We start from the raw sequence: 20,425 nt of genomic DNA on the forward strand, positions 1-20,425 counted from the left end.
TAACTTAAGAAAGCTTGTTACCTTCTAAAAAACCTTGTGTAGTCAGTTAAAAAAATTTCTTCCTGTATGAATAACCTGTTGATCTATGCCGTGTCCCTCCCATCCTTCCTTCTTTGTCAAAAGAGAGCCATTCCACAAAGCAGCTTGGAGATTTCCTCAAGCCTTGGCCAAAGTGAGCCTCTTAGGCTCTGCCAGGGCCATCCACGAAGGCACTCCCTCTTACCTCAGAGGGACACCTTCTGCCCCTGTGGTTCCCTCCGGTGGTCCCTGCTTTCTGGGCTGATCTGGAGACAATTGGAAATGGATAAGTCAGTCCTGGGGCAGTATTTAAATGAGGCTTCATGTAAGTATGAGTTAAATTCTGTATACTTTTAAGCTTTCAGTGACTGTGTGTGTGTGTGTGTGTCTTTAAAGTTGTCTTTTAGTATATTTTTAGGCCTCTGTAATTTTTTAAAAATTTTTTGTAGACGCAGGAGTCTCATTGTGTTGCCTAGGCTGTTGGCAAACTCCTGGACTGGATCGGTCCACCCCCCTCAGCCTCCCAAAATGCTGAGATTACAGGTGCGAGCCATCACAGCTGGCAGGCTTCTGCATTTACCCTTGTAACATGCCCTCTTATCTAGGGCAGTGATGTATTTGCTTGACTAGTGTTCCTTTACACTGCGTTAAGCCCTGTTCTGAGCACTGGACATCCTGAGAGACAGATGTCCCTGCCCTCACACGGCCACCCGCCTTGAGGTCGGCTGATCACCAGTGTTGTTCTGGATGTATTCTAGGGAAGAGGATCTCCAATCCCCTGATCAGTTTCTGATTCCCTGTGGTGTTCCCTGGGAAGGGTGGGGGGAGAGAAAAGAGGGGTGAACCGAGTCAGCAGGCTGGCAGCTGAGGCTGCCGCAGGAAGCAGCAGTGCCCCCACCTGGTGGGCTCCTCACCCCTGCAGTCCATACCTGGGGCAGAGGACGAAAGTCCCACCCACCTGCCATGCTGCCTGCCTGCCTTCTGGCCTCCTGCCCAGCATTCCTAGCATCCTTGCTTTACCTCTGAGATCAGGTGGCCTCTGTGGACTGATGTCTCCCACCTGGGACCTGCCCCAGGTCATGCCATTACAACAGAGCCGGCGGGGTTTGCCCCTTGTCCCTCGGAGGCATTTGACACTAGGGTCCCCTCGCTCCTTGTGCCTCCTTCAGTTCCTGGTTTATAAAATGCACTCTCCAGGGACGGTCAGCTCCTCTTCCACCCCTTCTTCCAAACAGGGTGTCCCAGGTCCCTGCTGCTCTTTTTCTCTGCCTTGGGATCCTTCCTGGCTCCAGCTGGGAGCAGTGCCACTCGGTGTATCTCCCACTCTGTCCCCAGCCTCCCGTCTTTGTGGCTGGCTGCAGGCACTGTCCATTCCCAATAACTTGGTGTTTCTGAACCAAAGTCTTGTCTGATGATGCCTGTCCGTGTTCTCACCAGTTTTTTCCAGTCACCCAGACTCAAAAATAACTATTTGCTCTGTTATCCTTGTCCCCTTTACTTGTACAATATTCCCCCATACTTACGGTTTGCTGCATATGTTGGTATATACTGTAGTAGCAAAGAGCTTTGGTATATCTGTTACCCAAATTCACTGATGAACATTTTTCTCTCTTGATGATATTCTGTCTTTCTTCCCTCTTTCAACCCTCTCTTTCCTCTTCCAACCCTCTCTCCCTCCACACATACTTTGTTCTGAACCACTTGAGACTAATTTGCTGACATCATGTCCCTTTATCTATACATACAAATTTTCTTAGAACTTTTACTTAACGTGAGGGTAGACTTAGGGGATACAATATTGTTATCTAATATGCCATTTGCATTTACATTTTTCCAGTTGTCACAGTAGTGTCTCTTGTAGCTTTCTTTTCTTGGTACAGAATCCAGTCTAGACTCACATATTGCATTTAGCTGTCATGTCTCCTGAGTCTTCTCCAATCTGGGTTAGTTCTTTAGTATTTGTCTTTCCTGATCTTCACACTTTTTCCCCAAAATATTAGTATAGACTAATTATTTTGTAGGATGTCTTTAAATTTGGTTTTGTCTGACGTTTCTTCATGATTGCATTTGGGGTGTACGTGTCTAGCAGGAAAGGAGTGATGTTGTGTTCTTCTCAGTGCATCTTATCAGGAGGCACATGCTGTATGTCTGTCCCATTTTTGGGGATGTCAACTTCTATTACTTGGCTAAGGTTGTGTTTAGCTGCATGGACTTGTAGATTTTTATTTTACCCCATGAATATCCTATGTTTATTTATTTAGATGCCCAAATGGCCTCAGATTGGGCCCGTGTGGGTGTATTTTTTAAAATTGGACATGGGTATCAAATCTTTCAAACACTTTTCCAACATCATGGAGGCTTGCATATAATTTTTCTGCATAGATATATTAATATGGCATATTATGTAAATAGTTTTCTAATGTTATGACAACCTTAAATTCTGGAATAAATCTCATTTGGTTGTGGTGTATTCTTTCCTAAGAGTGTTATTGCATTCTGTTTGCTAGTGTTTTATTTAGGCTCTTTGCATCCATATTCATATGTGATATTGCCCTGTAATATTGTTTTGTGTGTGTGTGTTATTTTCAGTTTAGATATTAGCATTATAGCTTCGTCAGAAGAAGTATGGAAGCTTTCATTTGTTTCTGGTGCTCTGAAACCGTTTATGAACTATGGAGGCCATTTGTTTTGTAGAGATTTAGTAGAATCCCCCGTGGAACCATCTCAGATTAATGCTTTTTTGTGACTATAGTTACTTCATAACTTTCTCCCTTTCTTCCATGAAAATTGATCTGTTTAAGCTTTGTATGCTTATGGGATCAATTTTGGTAAATTGTGTTTTCCTAGAAAATTGTATCTAGATTTTCCAACTTAAATGCATGAGGGCCCCTCTTTACTTATGTATTATTACTTAATGGAGGTCACCCTAGATTGCACATGCCTAGGTCACAGGGCCTTTGGTGCATTAAAGTTATACTTAGGCTCATGGGACCTGTATGGAGTAACCTTTTTGTGTCTATCTTTGTACTGCTCTTGAAAATCTCTCTTGGTTTTGGAGGCCCAATTTGGATGTCACCTTCTCCAGAAAGTCCATCCTGATTGCCTCATTTGGTTTTCTGGAATCCTGAAGTGCTTTGCTGACTCCTGAAGGGCTGAGCATCACCTTGTATCTGCAGTTCATTGTCTTCATTGTATCCAAGGCATTCTGGCAGGAAGGCAAGACTCAGGCATTACTTTCTTATTACTGCTCTAACAAATTACCACAAACTTAGTGTTGTAAAATAACACAAATGTATTATCTTACGGCTCTGGAGGTCAGAAGTCTGCAATCAGTTTCACTGGGGTAAAATCAAAGTGTCAGCAGGCCTTCATTCCTTCTGGATGTTCCAGGGGAGAATCTGTTTCCTCATTTTTTCTAGCTCCCAGAGGCTGCTTGCATTCCTTGGCTCATGGCCTCTTTCCCCTCCTTCAAAGCCAGCAGTGGCTGTTTGAGTCTTTTTCACACTGCATCACTCTGACAATTCTCTTCTGTAGTCAGATGTCCCTCTGCCTCCCTCATCTAAAGACCCATCAAACCCACCCAGATAATCCAGGATAACGTGTGCATCTCAGAACCCTTAGCCGGATCACATTCGCAAAGCCCCGTTTACCATGTAAGTTCACCTTTTCATAGGTTCTGGGGATTAGGATGTGGACATCCTTGGGGTGTCAGGAGGTCATGAGCTCACTCAGCCGCCTGGCCCATGGCCTTCTGGGGACCACCATCCCTCCTCCAGCCTCAGGGCTGGGCCAGCTGCCAGGAGCTTCCCTGAGCCACCTGGACAGCCCCAGCCAGCGTGCACTTTAAATAATAAACCATGCATTCTTGATCCATCTGCTGCAACACATAGAGCAGTTTCCTTTTTTCTCCCACAAGTCTAAGCATGGCAATAACGGTCAATATTAAGTATTTTTTTTCCTTTTTCACTTATCTGTTGGATATGTTCTCTCTGAGAACCCAGATGTGAGTATAGGGCAGGCACCTCTTCTTGAGTATTCCTATTACTTGTTTAAGAAAGAAAAGCTAAAATCTAAACATTGAAACAAAAAATAAAAGGGTATGATGCCATTTTTTGTGTGCGTGCGTATGTGTCTGAATCCTTTTTCCCACATGCAGCTCCACCAAACAGAGGAGTTGGACGAGAAGTGGTGTCGTCTCTTCCCAGTTCTGCCCTGGACTCTTATGCAACACATGCCCGCCCCACTTTAGTAACTCAAAGCAGAGAAGGCCTCCAGCTTAAATAGGAAAATCTGCCTCGAGCTGCAGACGGATCAAGAATTCATAGTTTGTTATTTAAAGTGCACGCTGGCTGGGGCTGTCCAGGTGGCTCAGGGAAGCTCCTGGCAGCTGGTCCAGCCCTGAGGCTGCAGGAGGGATGGTGGCCCCCAGAAGGCCATGGGCCAGGCGGCTGAGCGAGCGTACCGCCTCCGTGCTGGCTTGGTGTTCCAGGGGGCGGTGGGGGTGGAGAGAGAGGTCCCTGCCAGCTCCCGCAGCAGTGTCTGATTTTTGAATCAGCAGCGTTCATGTTCCATCCAAGGAGTGAGCCGGGAGAATGTGTGACTGAGAGTGCACACCCGGCTTCCCTCCCGGCGGGAGGCCTCTGGCCAGAAAGTCCACCCGAGGCAAGGGAAGGAGAACAGACACTCCGGTCTTTTTAAGAAATGGCTTTCAGGTTACATTTTTTCCTCCTTTGCAAAAAAGGTGTAGCCTTCTCAGTACGTGGATTTCTCATGGAAAAGCCCAGCAGAATGTCTCACTGGGACAGCTGCTGCCCAGTTTTGTTGAGTGTTTTCCAGCTGCAAATGCAGTGGGTTCCTTTTGCAAAGCCTTCTTTCCAAAGCAACAGGCAATTTCATGTGCACGACCAGACAGAGAATTTGCCTGCTGGAACCTGTATGGGGTTTGCACAAACTGCCTTTGGGCTGAAGGAGCTGGTACCTTTCTCAATCCCTTAGCAAGCCATAGATCAAAATCCCTGTCATGGCGTTTGGATGGAGCTGGACAATGAAGCTTAGGGGAAAAGCCCAGCAAAGCCGGGAGTGTTCCCACCCAGTGGAGCAGAAAATGTCAGGCGTCATTGGTGGTCGGCTTTAGTGGTGCTGTGGATGCAACCTGGGACCAGCTATGAAGGGACAGAGGTCTCGCTCACATCTGCTGCAGGGGACCTTCTGCTCTGGTGTCCACACTACACCCTGTGCTTAGGCGTGCTCCAGAATTGGGGAGCAGAAAGGGACCTTTCTTCTCTGTAAGCGAAGAGACACAGCTTACAGGTTGGGGTGCCGTGGATTTCTTAGGAAGCCAGTGCTTGGCCTGCTGGGCCTCTGCGAAAGGAATGAGCCATTCTTTGTGTCAATATTTAAAGAAATACAACTCACTCCTAGAAGATAAACTGTTTCCACTGCTGCCAGGGCTGTGGCTGCTTCTCTCACTGTGTTTTTGGGGGAGGCGTTATTACCCCCTCCTCTTCCTGTGTGGGGCTGATGGTCGACAGTGGGCACAGGTTAGGTTCGGAGTCTCCTGCCTGCTTTGTCCCTGGGGGTATCATCTGAATCGTGCCTGGCCTGTTGGTTTCCTTTCTGGGAGGCAGTTAATCATCTTGTTGGTGCAGAGTGTTCAGCGGCACGTCCGTTAATTTCTGTCAGGGGCCTGCTTGGCTTGCCTCTGAGTTTGAAAAGCTGCCTGCCTTAGTATAACTATGCATTTCCCAGCCTCGAGGGCGGCTTGGCTGTTGCAGTGACAAGAGCATCTGTGCATCCCTCGGGGGACATTGTCCCTTGCGGGCAGGTGATCTGCCTCAAATCTTCCTGTTTCCTATCCCTGACGCCTTTCCCTGAAGCTGCCCCAGGAAGGGTCCCGGGGTCTCTGCTGTGTTCACTTCATCACGTGTGTACAGGCCTTGGCTGCTGTGGTCGGGGGCAGCAGGGAGAGAGAGTGCCCAGAACAGGCCTGGCCACACGGACCCCCAGGCAGATGGGGTGGGCCCAGGGCTCTGGAGGAGAGGAGGAAAGAGGTCATGATGGCGATTTGGGGATGCTTCCCGGGGAAGCAAGATTTGAGCTAGGCATTGAAACTGCTGGACTTCACGTGGATTCCAGAGAAAGGGCATGGCTTGTGTCATCTGTGCCTTTGTACGTTGTCCACATGCCTGGCACGTTGTAGGCTTCAGAAATCTCAAGAAACCTGTGGGAATGGGTTTGGGGTTAGAGAGGACTCTGCGGCAGCGAGGGTGGTGAGACAGTCCCCAGACCGAGGCAGGCCAGAGCTTGAGTCCTGTTTCGAAATCCATCCTTACTGAGGGGCCTTGGGCAGGGGGCACCCCCGAGGTTGCAGTGGGTTCCATCCCAGCGCTGACCGCCGTCACAGCCGTGGGGAATAGCCATTCCATTTTTTGTGTGTTTTTGAGACAGGGTGTTGCCCTGTCATCCAGTCTGGAGTGCAGTGGCACAATCACAGCTCACTGCAGCCTCTACCTTCCTCGAGCGATCCTCCCATGTCGCCCCTACATGCCTCCGAGTACCTGGGTTCAGAGGTGTGTGCCACCACGCCCAGCTGATTATTTTTTTGTGGAGATGAGGTCTCACTGTGCTGCCCAGGATTTTCGTGAACTCCTGGGCTCAATCCTGCCACCTCTGCCTCCCAAAGTGCTGGGATTATAGGCTTGAGCCATTGCCCCTGGCCACATGGCCATTCTGTGGGTATGCAGCATCCAGCCTCTGTAAGAAATGAGGACCATGTTGCTGAGAACATAGCTTTCTTTGGGACATATAAGTTGTGAAGATCAGAGTTTTCCCTGAGCAAAATGCCCATTTTGCTATATTTGGGGACCCAGAGGTTTGGGAAGAAACAGGAACAGGGATTGATGGTTGTGAATCTGGTGTGGCTTTCTCACCTCATCTGACCAGGGCATGAAGCCCCAAGATGCCCCAGTGCACGAGTTGTGTCCCTCTCTGTCCCCTGGGGTGGCCTTTCCTGCTGCTTAGTCAGATTCCCCTGGTGATGTACACTGGGTTGTCTCGTGGAGAAAGTAGCCGGCAGAAGAAGCCAGGGCAAACTTGGATGGCTAAGCCCGGGATTCTGTTTTCCTTTCCCATTACTTTTTTTTTTTTTTTTTTTTTTTTCATGATTCCAACACTGACAGTACAGATTTCTTGAAGACATTCCAGTTTCAACCATATTAAAGAGTAGTTACTTGGAGTTATGATACATCAGTAACTACCTAAAAAGGGAAAGCATTTAGCAATAGCAAAAAAAGGAAGCTGTTCAAGTTGCAGCGAGAATCTTGCTATAATTGCTTCCATCGTGAATGACGTGGGCATTTCGCTCAGGAAGCCTGAGGATTCTACCAGCGAGTGAACGGTGGTGTTCCCCGCTTGCTTTATCTTTGGGGATTCTGAGATTTACAACTGTCGTCTTTTGCTTTTTTCCTTCCAGTTGTCTGTGGCAAGCAGCCGCTAGCAGCCTGTGTTCCAGACAACTGAACATCATTTCTGGCTGCCAGATAAAATAAAATGTTTTATAATAACTTTTTGACAAGGCTGGACGATCAAGCCTTTTGTGGGGTGTGTGTGAGTTGTCTGTGTATGTGGGAGAAAAAGTGGAGATTGTTGTGCTGCAGGGGTATGATGTTTTTGGTAATAGATGTCATTGAAAAGTTGTTTTAAAAAGTGAGACTTTTGTAAAGTGGGTCAAATTTTAAATGAAGTAGATGAGCTTACCGTTTTAAAGAAAGCTGGAGTAAATCCTGTAAAGTAGAGACGTTTTTGGCAGGATATGCACCAGCTGCTTAGAACGTACTTGTTGGTTGATTTTTGTATTTTTCATAGAAAAAACATAATTGCTTGTCTAGGGCAGATTTGTGATTACTGGACTCTTTTTGCAGGGCACCGTTATAGATGAGCAACTGTCGCCCAGGTGTGGCAGTGTTGGGGGTGTGTGGTGGGTGGCAGGTCCCAGCAGGGGGTCTGTGGGAACCCACACCGTTGTGCTGTTTCAGAGGCTTGTGGAGGACGCCAGCCACACCTGGCACTGCACGCGGCACGTGACATCCGCTATCTCATTTTCTCCTCCTCAAATGCTCAGCTGTTTTCATCACAGTAAAACGGCATGGTTCCCATTACAGCTGGATAAACATGAAGGGGCATTTAGGGACCAGAGGCAGGAGGTCTGCATTGCTTAGCCTCTCTCCATCTCAAGCTAAGCCAGAAAAATAAATAAAAGGGAATTTATTGACTCACGTGAAAAGCCCATCAGGTAATATGAGCTTTAGTCAGGGCTGGACCCAGGGTTCACAGCAACGTGGCTGGGACTTCCTCGCTTTCTCTTGCCATCTCTTACTTTTGTTTCTCTCTGGGTTGACTTAAATCTCGGGCAGGTCTTTCGTGATGGCAGCACAGGGGGCCCCTGGCAGCTGCGGCTTTCGTGGTCCTTGGTGCCTGTGAACCCAGTCACACCAAACTTTGTGAAGTATTCGAGTGGTCCTGCTTGGGTCACATGCCCAAACCTGGACTGATCCCTCTGTGCGAGAAGCAGAGTCTTTTTCCTGTCCTATAACGTGGTCATCACACAGCACTGGGGTGGGGCTGGTGATAGACAGCTTCATTGGTGTGGTCCCCAGAAGCAAAGAGGTGTTCTATTGCAGGATGGGGCAAAACTCTAGAAGCCCTCTTAGGTGGCCTAGATAATTTTGTCAATCTTTGAATTTTCTCCTGAACCCAGACTTTTGGGATGGCATTTGCTCATGAGGTGCTCCTCAGTCCCTGCCACGGTCCTCTCTGAGCCTCGTCCTCCTTTCTCTCAGGGTCAGCGGAGGAAGGAAGTCATGTTCAAGCTGTGGACGATGCTTAGGTGAAAGGCCGTTCTAAGAGCAATTCTCTGGGCCTGTGTTCTTGCAGGATGCCCAATTGCCCAAGTCCAGGTTGGCTCAAGTAATTCAAGGGGATGCTGTATCCCCACTTTGGGCTTTGGAAGCGCAGCAGGGTTTAAGGGTTTCTACCGAGTTCAAGCATGGGAGAAACCAACAAGTTACAATGCTAACTGCTGTATCAGTCCCTACTGCTGCATGATGAGCTACCCTAAAGCTGAGTCGTTTGAAATTGCCATTTTAATAAGTTCATAGATTCTGTGGGTCAGGGATTTGACAAGGCACGGTGGACATAGCTTTTCTCAGTTCCACAGTGTCTGGGCCTCACCTGGGAGGACTTGAAATCTGGAGGCTGGAGTGATCTGGAGGTGCCTCATTCATGTGTCTGGCCTGGAGGTGGATGACTTGAAGACAAGGACAACAAGCTGGAGCATCTACCTGTGGCCTCTGCAGCTTGGCGTCCATACCGTGGTGGCAGGCATACTTCTTCCATGTCCACCAGGGCTCTCAGTGCGAGAGTTCCAGCAAGGCCAGCAGGAGCTGTGCTGCCTTTGAGGATCAGCCTCAGAAATCCTAGGGCATCACTCTGAAGGTACTCTGTTGGCTGAAGCGGTTAGAAACCTACCCAGGTTCAAGGGCAGAGAGATAAACCCCACCGCTCAATGTTAAAGAATTTGGGGGCCTTATTTAAAACCTCTTCACACCTCTATAACTGCAGGTAGGTGACACTACTTAATGACAAAGGGCCACTGTGCAAAGGGATCAGAGACAGCTCAAGGAGAGGGCATATTCCATAGTTCAGAGAGAGCATACCGGGTATGGGGCTCTTCAGCCCAGCCTTGGACATTGGTGTGCATCAACTGGGGCACTGGGCCTAGAGAAGGCTTTGGTGTCAGAGCTGTGGTGTAGTCACTCTGAGTGTCCTTGGCCAGTTAATTGATTATAGCTTTATGGAGATAAAATTAACAAGCAATAAACTGAATATATTCAAATGTACAATGTGATGAGTTTGTTTAAATTTATATATATTTTTAGAGATGGTGTCTTGCCATGTTGCCCAGGCTGGTCTTGAACTGGGCTCAAGCAGTCCTCCTGCCTTGGCTTCCCAAAGTGCTGGGATTACAGGTGTCAGCCACCATGACTGGCCTAATGTGATGAGTTTTGACATGCAAATGCATCAGCAAAACCACCCTCACAATAAGATAACATATCCAGTAGATCCAGATCTAAGTGTCCTCAGAATGTACAGTCTCAGTCTCTGGGGCAAGCATAAGACCCCACCATGGCCCAGCAGAATGGAGTAGGCAGATGTCTGTGAACCCCTGGGTGCACCTGCCTGTCCTCTAGCAGCTGATCTGAGATGGGACGTGAACCAGGGCCATCTAGGGGGCCTTGTGCACACAGGTCTTGGCACTGGCTTTTGCCAGAGCTCTTGTCATTGGAATTTGAGTAAATACAGCAAACCCATCTGAAGACCTGAGTACAAATACCACAGCCTTTGAGACAGATTATTTCAGGGACCAGAAACAACTTGAGGAATCTGGCATCCTAAATAGGTAAACAAATAAACAAATCTGGCAAGAAGTTAGGGCTTCTAAGAAACAAAGAGCCATAAAGACCAAGTTGAGATGTTAAAACAATAAGCTTAAAATAAATGAGACCTGGAGGAGATAAGCTTTATAAGGTGTTTTTTTTTATAGTTGACCTTTGAACAATGTGCAGGGTTGAGGATGAAGGGTACTGACCGCCCCCCCCTGCCCCTGCACCAAAACATGCAGTTGAAAATTTCAGTATAACTTTTGACTCTCCAGAAACTTGACTGCTAATAGCCTGTGCTTGACTGGAAGTCTTACTGTTAACATAAACAATGTGTATTGTATACTGTATTCTTACAGTATGGTAAGCTAGAGAAAAGAAAATTATTAGGAAAATCATAAGAGAAAATATATTCACTATTTATTAAGTGGAAGTAGATCATTACAAAGATCTTCATCCTTGTCATCTTCATGCTGAGTAGGCTGAAGAGGAAGAGGGAGAGGAGAGGTTGGTCTTGCTGTCTTGGGTGGCAGAGGTGAAAATCCATGTCTAAGTGGGCCCATGCAGTTCAAACCTGTGATATTCAAGGGTCAACTGTACTACAGTCTGCTACAGCAGATCAAAATGCACAAAGGTGGCAGTACAGAGCAGAAATGGCTTTGTACATTTGAATTAGTGATGAGAATAACTGTGAGGTACTCCCTCAGGAGGCAAAGGAAAGAAGACAGTGGTGAGAAAGCAAGTGCTGGAAATGGATTACAGAGAATGGAAATCGAATCCAGGAATCCCTGCAGATGGAACCCTTCCCCCAAGACAGAATAGGAGCATTGATCAAAGATTTGTAATGAATGAAGGCTTTTCGGGAAGTTTGAAACACATCTCAGTTTTCAGGATAAAAGGCTTACTGTGTTCTAGTCAGAATGAATTTACCTGGACTCACAGATTTATTCTGGCAAAATTTGTGAATTATAAGGTTAAAAAATTATACTAGTATTCAAACAGACAAAACGGGCCCCTCAAAAGAAATGAAAATCCGGCAGGCCACAGAGTTATCCGTGATACGGGGTCCCAGAAGACAGTGGAGCTAGGAGTCCAGTGCTTGGAGGAGAAAGGGTTGTGCGCTAAGGATGTGACACTCAGACAAGTTGTTCAAGAGTACGGGCCCCTGAGGGGTGCTTTTAGCTACCTACGAGGTGAGAGATGATATACCGTGGTTGCCTTTATGCTGGGAAGCGTTGCTTGAAGACATCACTGCAGTTGATTCTGAGCTGAGGCAAAATTAAGAGATTGGGAATAGGGAAGTCACGACATAAAGAGCTGATTACGTCTGGGTGCAGTGGTTCACGCCTGTAATCCCAGCACTTTGGGAGGCCGAAGCGGGTGGATCACCTGAGGTCAGGAGTTCGAGACCAGCCTGCCCAACATGGCGAAACCCCGTCTCTACTAAAAATACAAAAAATTAGCTGGGCATGGCGGCATGCCCCTGTAGTCCCAACTACTCGGGAGGCTGAGGCAGGAGAATCTCTTGAACCTCTCAGGAGGCGGAGGTTGCAGTGAGCTGAGATCACACCATTGCACTCCAGCCTGGGCGACAAGAGAGAAAGTCCTTCTCAAAAAAAAAAAAATAAAAATTTTTTAAAAAGCTGATTAAAACTGTTGAACAGAGTGAAGCCTAACTGATACAAATATAATCACATATGGAATAGAATTAAGAATTAAGGGGAGATCAAAGACCTAAATTTAAGAGCTGAAACTGTCAGACTCTTAGAAGCAAACATAGATGTGAGTATTTGTGGTCTAGGTTTAGGTGATGGTTTCTTACATAAGGTGCCCAAAGCACAAGCAGCCAAAGAAAATGTAGATAAATTGGACCTCATAAAAATTAAAAACTTTTGTGTTTTAAAGGATACCATCAAAAAAGTAAAAATACAACTCATATGATGGGAGAAGAGTTTTTTAAATCATATATCCGGTAAGAGACTTGTATTTAAAATATATAAAGAATTCCTGTAACTCAGTGATAGAATAACATTGACTTCAATTAATGGATAAAGGACTTGAACAGTGTATTAGGGTTCACTAGAGGGACAGAACTAATGGAATATATATATAATATATAATATATGTTACATATATATTATAAAATATATTTATATATATAAAGGTAAGTTTATATATATAAATTTTTTATATTTTTTATATATATAAATTTTTAGTATATTGTTTATATATATAAAGTTTATATATAAATATATTTATAATATATATCATATATTTTATATATATAAAGGGAAGTTTATTAAGTATTAACTCACATGATCATCAGGTCCCACAATAGGCCGTCTGCAGGCTATGGACCAAGGAGAGCCAGTCAGAGTTCCAAAATTGAAGAACTTGGAGTCCGATGTTTGAGGACAGGAAGCATCCAGCACGGGAAAAAAATGTAGGCTGGGAGGCCAGGCCAGTTTCTCTTCTCACATTTTTCTGCCTGCTTTGTATCCTAACCTCCCTGGCAGGGTTAGGGTTATGCCCACCTAGATTGAGGGTGAATCTGTCTTTCGCAGCCCACTGACTCAAATGTTAATCTCCTGTGGCAACACTCTCACAGGCACACCCAGGATCAATACTTCGTATTCTTCAATCCAATCAAATTGACACTCAGTATTAACCATCACAGATAGATAGATCTCTACAGAAGATATACAAATGGACAGTAAGCACATGCAGAGATGCTCAGCATCAGTAGCCATCAGGGAAATGCAAATCAAAATTACAATGAGGTACCACCTCACTCCTGTTTGGATGGTTATGGTAAAAAACATAGCAAATGTTGGCAAGGATTTCAAATTGTCATACACTGCTGTTGAGAATGTAAAATGGTACAGTTGTTGAAGAAAACAGTCTGGAAGTTCTTCAAAAGTTTAAGCATAGAATTACTGTATGACTTAGCCACTCCACCTCATACATATCCAAAAGCAATTAAAACATCCGTCCACACAGAAACTTGAATATGGACGTCCATAGCAGCATTGTTGATAATAGCTTCAAAGTGGAAACAACTCGAATGACTGATGTCAATTTGCGAATTAAATGAAATGTGTATGTTCATACAATAGAATTTTATTTGGCAATAATAAGGAATGAAGCACTGATGCCTGCTACAGCATGGATGAACCTTGAACATGTAAGTGAAAGAAACCAGACACAGAAGATCACATATTATATGATTCTGTTAATGTGAAATACCCAGAATAGGCAAATCTGGAGACGGGAAGATTAATGATTTCTTAGGCCTGAGGGTGGGGAAGGACACAGGAAAATGGAAAGTGATTGCGAGGGGTTATGGGGTTTCTATTTAGGTGATGAAACTGTTCTAAAAATGTGGTGAGTGCATATAGTTCTGTGAATACACTGAAAACAATTGCATATGCTAAATTGGTGAATAGTATAATATGTGGATGATAGCAATAAAGCTTATAAAAATTAAGGGAAGATGTAAAACAAATTATAATGCTTTAATAGTAATTTGTATCTCAAGTTTATGAAATGTTTACAAATCGGAAGTGGAAAGGGATGTGGGAGAAAAAAGATGCTAAATTCTTATACAAAAGGGAAAATCAAATTGTTCTTGACTTTGATAATCAGAAAACTGTAGAGTAAAGGTTGTTTCTTAAGATGGTAAAGATAATTTACTAGTAGAATAGCCTACCCAATTACTAAAGATGATAAGCCTAATGAAATATAACTCATATAAGCTGGGCGTGGTGGCTCACGCCTGTAATCCCAGCACTTTGGGAGACTGAGGTGGATCACGTCAGGAGATAGACCATCGTGGCTAACACAGTGAAACCCCGTCTCTACTAAATATACCAAAAAAAAAAAAAAAAATTAGCCCAGCGTGGTGGTGGGCGCCTGTAGTCCCAGCTACTTGGGAGGCTGAGGCAGGAGAATGGTGTGAACCTGGGAGGTGGAGGTTGCAGTGAGCTGAGATTGCACCACTGCACTTCAACCTGGGCAACAGAGCGAGACTCTGTCTCAGGAAAAAAAAAAAGAAAAAGAAACATAACTCACATAGAACAATACAGAGAGAAAAGGAACTAAAAACAAGACAGAAGATCAAACATTATGAACTTTTACAATAAATATAAAAGTGTTAAAATCCCCAATTGAAATCCAAGGACTTGGAAATGAGTTAAAAAGTTAATGTAAAAGCACAGGTAAAGATTTAAGCATCAAACACAATTTAAAAGGTGGTAAAACTGGGATAATATTTACCATAGTGCTCCAAAAGTCTAGTATTCTTTCATTTGATCTTTCACTTATTTTAAAACTATTTCTTGAATATCCACTGCATGCTAGGCACTAGGTTTGGAGTGCTGATCCTTGCTTTTGAGCTTCCTGTGTGGTGGAAGAGGCTAACATTAAACACAGAACAATTAAATGATGACAAATAGTGAGTGCTCCAAGGAAAAGAAAAATGTGCTATTGTGGTTTAGATTAAGGGACACACAAAAGCTTCTTTGAGGAAGTGGCACTTGGGGTGTGCATATAAGTTATGTGACTGCTGGGGATAATAACTTTCCAGGTAGAGCTGCAGCATGTTCCAGAGGCCAGGGTGTGGACAAGAGATGAGATGCTGGAACTCATGGAAGCCCATGTGATGATGTGTGCCCTTCTAGTTGGTTTTTAGAGGAAGCCACAGGAGGCTCTAGGAAATCAAGAATGAGGGGTTCTAGTGCATTTGTGAGTTGCCTAACAAGGAATTCCGCCTCTCTACTCTTGGCTGGTTTGCTCACCCTGGGGGAGCCCGAAGAAATGGCTGACCTGGCTGTCAAGGAAGCACTGTCCTCTTGGTAATCCAGTGGGTGGAAAGTTGGGAGTAGAAGGCCAGTGAGCTCCATATCACTGTGGGTCCAGAAGGACCGTGGCTCAGGCGACTGAGCTTTCTGGGCAGGTCGTTTTGCTCTGAAGGGTCCTTGGCATTTGGGAAGGGGTTCTTTGGAAAAGAATGCTATTTTGATGATGGGTCTAGGCCAAAAGGGAAATATTTTGACTTTTTTCTCACCCCAGGCCTATGGTTGTTTGGTTGAGCATTCTCTCTTTCTCATGCCGTCTCTCTTTCTCACGCTGTCCCTCTTTCTCACGCTCTCTCTCTCTCTTCTGTCTTGAGGGACATCTGGGGCTTCTGTGACACTCCAGAGGCCTCTGGAGGAGTGAAGGACACCTGATTGTAAACAGCCCTGGGCATGTTGGAGGTGTTTGACACATTTGGAAGATCCCCTGACTCCAGAGCCCTAGAGGACCAAGGATATGATGTTGTTTGCTAATCCTCTGGAAAGAGGACTGAAGGATTGCTTTATTCTTTTGTTAATTTGTTCATTTACTTCATTCTCTCGTTAACTTATTCATTCAAAAACAATGACTGAATACCACCTGTGTTCCTGGTGCCCTTCTCAGCACAAGAGGTACAGAGGAGAGAGGGCTGTTCCCATCCTCAAATCCAGCAGCGTGGGGACATAACCTCCGGCCCCCATAGGGTGTGCTTGGTGATTTTGGGGACTGGGGGAGAGGTGGCTTTGTGTGAAAGTGATGAAGGTGAAGAGTGTGGGTTGCTAGTCACACAATGGCCTGGCCCCTTTGCATAGGTGGAGGAATTTCTGAGGTGTCTGAAGTTTCTCTTACGTCCTTGTCAAAGATGAAAGACCATCTGTCAAAAGGAACCATTCCCAGGATCCCAATGGGGGATTCCAGGTGCAGAGAAGCCGTCGATTCTTTTGTTTGCCCTGTCTTGCTCTGGTTGAAACATGAACACGTTAATTAATTTCTTCCCCCAAGCTGTGTGTTTGGGGAATGTTCTTTTTTTTTTTTTTCTTTTCCATCAATTTAGAAGGTAAAACTGTCAAGCTGCTATATAGGCTAGTGTCATCTTTCAGCAGTACACTTTGCTGAACAGTGGTGGTGAGAATCGTGATAATTCTAAGTACTGGCATTTGTTTTTTGCGGATTTGCTGAATGTGTCTTGGTGGGGCTGTGAGATGACTGTTCTCCCTGAGAGTCCCCCCACTGTCCTGACGGCGGTTACACACACACACCCTGACATCCAGGCATTCAAAGGTGGCCTGCCTCGTCCACACTTCTTGAGGCAGGAAAGATGAGTATCTATGGGCTAAATTGTGTCTCCCCCACGTTCATAGGTCGAAGTCCTAACTAGCCCAGTACCTTAGAATGTGACTGTTTTTGCAGATGGGGTCTTTAAAGAGGTAATTAAGTTAAAATAAGGTGATGAAGGTGGGTCCCCTAATCTGATAGGACCGGTGTCCTTAGACGAAGAGGAAATTTGGACACAGACATGTACAGAGGGACAACTCTGTGAGGACAGGAAGGTGACAGCCATCTACAATCCAAGGAGAGAGGCCTGGAACAAGTCCTTCCCTCGTGGCCCCCTGAAGAAACCAACCCCACTGACTCTTTGATCTGGGACTTCGAGCCTCTGGGACTGTGAGAAGTAAATGTCTTTCATTTAAGTGCATTGAATATTTATTAGAGGTTGAGACAAAGGTTTAAGGGTGATGCAGAATTAACCAGAAAATGTGGTGTTCTGCTTTATTTTCAGGGTATCCTGTGACAGCCAGTCTGAAGCATTTTTACTGGACTAGAGTCAGCTTCTCCTGCATGATGCTACCTGGCATTTTCCCTCTTTGTTTGTGCATGTACGTGGTGGTCCAGCTTTGTTCTTCCCTGATGCAATGAATGTGCTTTCCCTTTCTTTCTCTCTCCATTTGGAAGCCAGCTTTCCCTGGAAGTTCTGCGCCGGTTCCTGGATGTGTGTGCCCAGCATGGTTCTTTCATCTGGGATGTGTTTATGGGACTGATGAGTTTTTGCATATGCAAATACATGTAAACACTCAGATGAGTCCCTCCGTCCCTCGGGGAGAGCACCCAGCACAGGGTCAGCCACAGAGTCGGGGCTTGATGAGGGCTTGCAGAACGACAGCTGTCCTTTCGCAGTTGCTATGAGTGCAGTAGAGGCCTCGTTCTTCCTGACTGGGAGTCTGGAGCTGCCATCCTCAAACGCGGCTGGTGGAAGGGGAGAGCAGTAGAAACCGAGGGAGGCAGTCTTCAGTGGGCCTGGGTTTCTTTATTTTATGTTTCAATTTCTTCTCATTTCAAGGAAGTCTTCCCTTGACTCTAGGACCTTCTAGCTGCATTCCTGTCTCTCTCCTCCCCAGACTTCTCCAAAGTTTGTGCCATTTCCTCACGGCCCAAACATGCATTCAACCCTCTCTAGTCTGGTTTTCACCTGCACCTGTCTCCACGAGCACTCACGCTGAGACCCCCCACCCCCCGCGCCGTGACTCCCTGTTGTTCAGTCAGCCCCTCCTTCCTTCCTGGGCACTCCGCTGTGTTGGAGGTGCCGAGCAGCCCTGCCTCTCAGGACTTCGCTTTCCCTGGTTCTCGGGATGTCATGCTCTGCTCTTCTTGTAGCTCGGGCTTCTGTCTCTGTCTCTGTGGTGTTCTTTCCGTCTCTTCTATCTAGCCATGTGGTTTTGAGGTCTCTAAAGGATTGGTCTGGAACTGATGATTCCTGAATGCTGTGAGCTCTGAGGCATTGGAATGAAGTATTCCCTTGCTTCTTGAGCTCCCAAGTCCGCACAGCCAGCAGCCAGCCTGACATCTCCACCTGGATGCTTCTAAAGCACCTGAAACTCAATTAGGCTAGAACTCACAGTGCTTTCTTCCTACCTGGCCCTATTCCAGTGGTCCCCAATTCAGTGACTGGTCCCCCCATTCATCCAGGTCAGTGAGGAATTATCCTTGATGGTGCCTCTTCTTTATTCAAATAGCCCTGGTATTCCATCTTCAGAGTCCCTCCTGAATCTATTTGCTTCTTTCCACCTGCAGTTGCCTTCCTTGTCCAGATACTGTCCGTTTTCACCTGGGCTCCTGGAGTACTTATCCAACCAGTATGCCCTGAAATCTCTTCTGCCCACAGAAGCCATAAGGACACATTCAGAACACAAGCCCTAGGTGGCATCCCCCTGCTCCCGGAATTAAAGAAGAAAACTCTTAACAAACCCCACATGACCCTGTCTGTTTGCCCTGCCCATTGCTCAGGCCTCCTTGGTGCCCACATTCTCTCTTGCTCTTGCCTTCTTGCAGTTTCTAGAACATACCGGGCTTTCTTCCACCCCTGGGCCCTGTGTATATGCTGTTCCCACTCTCTGGACTTCTCCTAACTCCTCTCCCCCACCCCTATCTGTTAACTCTTACTTATCTTGGCCCTTGCATCACTGCCTTGAGGAAGGCTTTCTTGAACCCCCAAGTTAAATTAGGGCCCCTCCTTATATTTTCTCACAGCATTCTCCACTCTTTCTTGATAGTACCTGTCACATGTAGAATGTTTAATTCTTCTGTTCGTTTGGTTAATGTCTGCTCCTTCTAGATGGGCACCTACATTGTGACAGTACCTAGCACACATGGGTTCTCAATAAATATTTAACCGAATGAACATCTTTCAACTTCATCTACAGGCAGAGGTGCCCTGCTTGGTATCTACATGGCTGTAACCATGGATGGGAAGGTCCAGCCTGGCTTCCCTACCCTGGCCTGTTGTATTCAGGAGTTGCAGGCATGGGTCATACCTCCTTTCTAGTATGGGGACTGATTTTAGACTCCAGATTTCATCAGGTCTGTCTTCATTTGGGCTCTTAATCATATATCCGTAAATGCACACACACACGCACACACACACACACACATACACACACACACACCAAACAAAAACCCCTTATTTTCCACCTTTCTTTGTAAGGAATTTACATGAAAAAGATGCCTTTTATAAAAATGTCTTTGCCTTGGGGGAAGTTATTTAGAGAATGCAAACTTGGAGAGCAAAACTTATTTTTTGCCTTTTGGAAAATAAAAAAAGAGAAGGCCATTATGTTTCAAGGATGTTGGATTTATGCAGCTGTGGAAAGCTTCACCTGGCTGGGAGTTCTTCTGCACATGTGGAGCCATCATTTCCAGTTAAGAAGGTGATTTTTCTATAAACAGGTCTTTTTCTTTTTTTAAAAAAAAAAAGTGGTCACAAAGCAGTTTTCTTGGACCCGGCAATTTCACTGGAAGGCATGTTGTTTGCAAGTGCACGTGTTCAAACTTGGTGCTACGCCTGAAAACCTGCTGCCGGCTCACTGCTTGGCTTGTGTTTCATTCTCTAGTACTTTTCCCACACTGCCTGAATCTGTTAAGCCCTGTCCGCAGGTTCTTAGATGTGGGTGACAGGTTGTTGAGAAATCTGTGTACGCTTTGATACTCTAATTCCCATCACAGGACACCCTATTGACTGTTTTTTGTTAAATGGTGATTCAGAACATAGGCCAACTTTGCTGTCTATGGCAGCGTTCTGTAGTGTGGAAGTGCATATTCAATATCCTGATATTTCTATGGTGAAAAGAAGTCAATCCTTAGTTCCACACCTGGGAGGAGTCTTTGAAGCTTCAGTGAAATATAGGCAGTAGTTTAAGGTCTGACTTTCTCTATGTCAGTTTGTGTCTAGCCAGGAAAACTGGAACCATGCTAGGTATTTCTAACACAGGGATTTAACACAGGGAATTGGTTATGTCAATGTCAGTGTCTGCATGAGCAAAGAGGGAAGCTGATATAACCCAGGAGATGACAGGTATCATCCTAGGGCTGGAGAAATAAAAGGTGAATTTCCAGGATCACAGAGCGTGAAGGAGGGGGCTGTGGGGCTGTGGCTTATACCTCTGAAAGGACAGACCATGGACAGAATATACCCAAGTTGTTGCCCAGATGGCTGCACCTCTGAGGGAGCATGGGGAGGCTGGGTCCTGTAATAGCCCAAGAGCTGGAGGCTGGAACCATAGTTGTCCAGTATGGTTGTCCCTACTGAACTGAAAACACAAGGAACCCCATCTCCCCACCTCCTGCCTTTCTTTCTCCCTCTAGTG

The 20,425-nt window shown here is 45.7% G+C and overlaps 1 protein-coding gene across 1 annotated transcript in view; it reads left to right on the top strand.

Annotated features, from left to right (window-relative positions):
• The window catches only part of ADAMTS17 (ADAM metallopeptidase with thrombospondin type 1 motif 17), a 363,306-nt gene that overhangs the window by 26,167 nt on the left and 316,714 nt on the right, over positions 1 to 20,425 (top strand). The window lies entirely within an intron of this gene.

The sequence above is a fragment of the Symphalangus syndactylus genome, chromosome 5 (assembly GCF_028878055.3).
Source record: "Symphalangus syndactylus isolate Jambi chromosome 5, NHGRI_mSymSyn1-v2.1_pri, whole genome shotgun sequence".
In the NCBI taxonomy this organism is placed as follows: Eukaryota; Metazoa; Chordata; class Mammalia; order Primates; family Hylobatidae; genus Symphalangus; species Symphalangus syndactylus.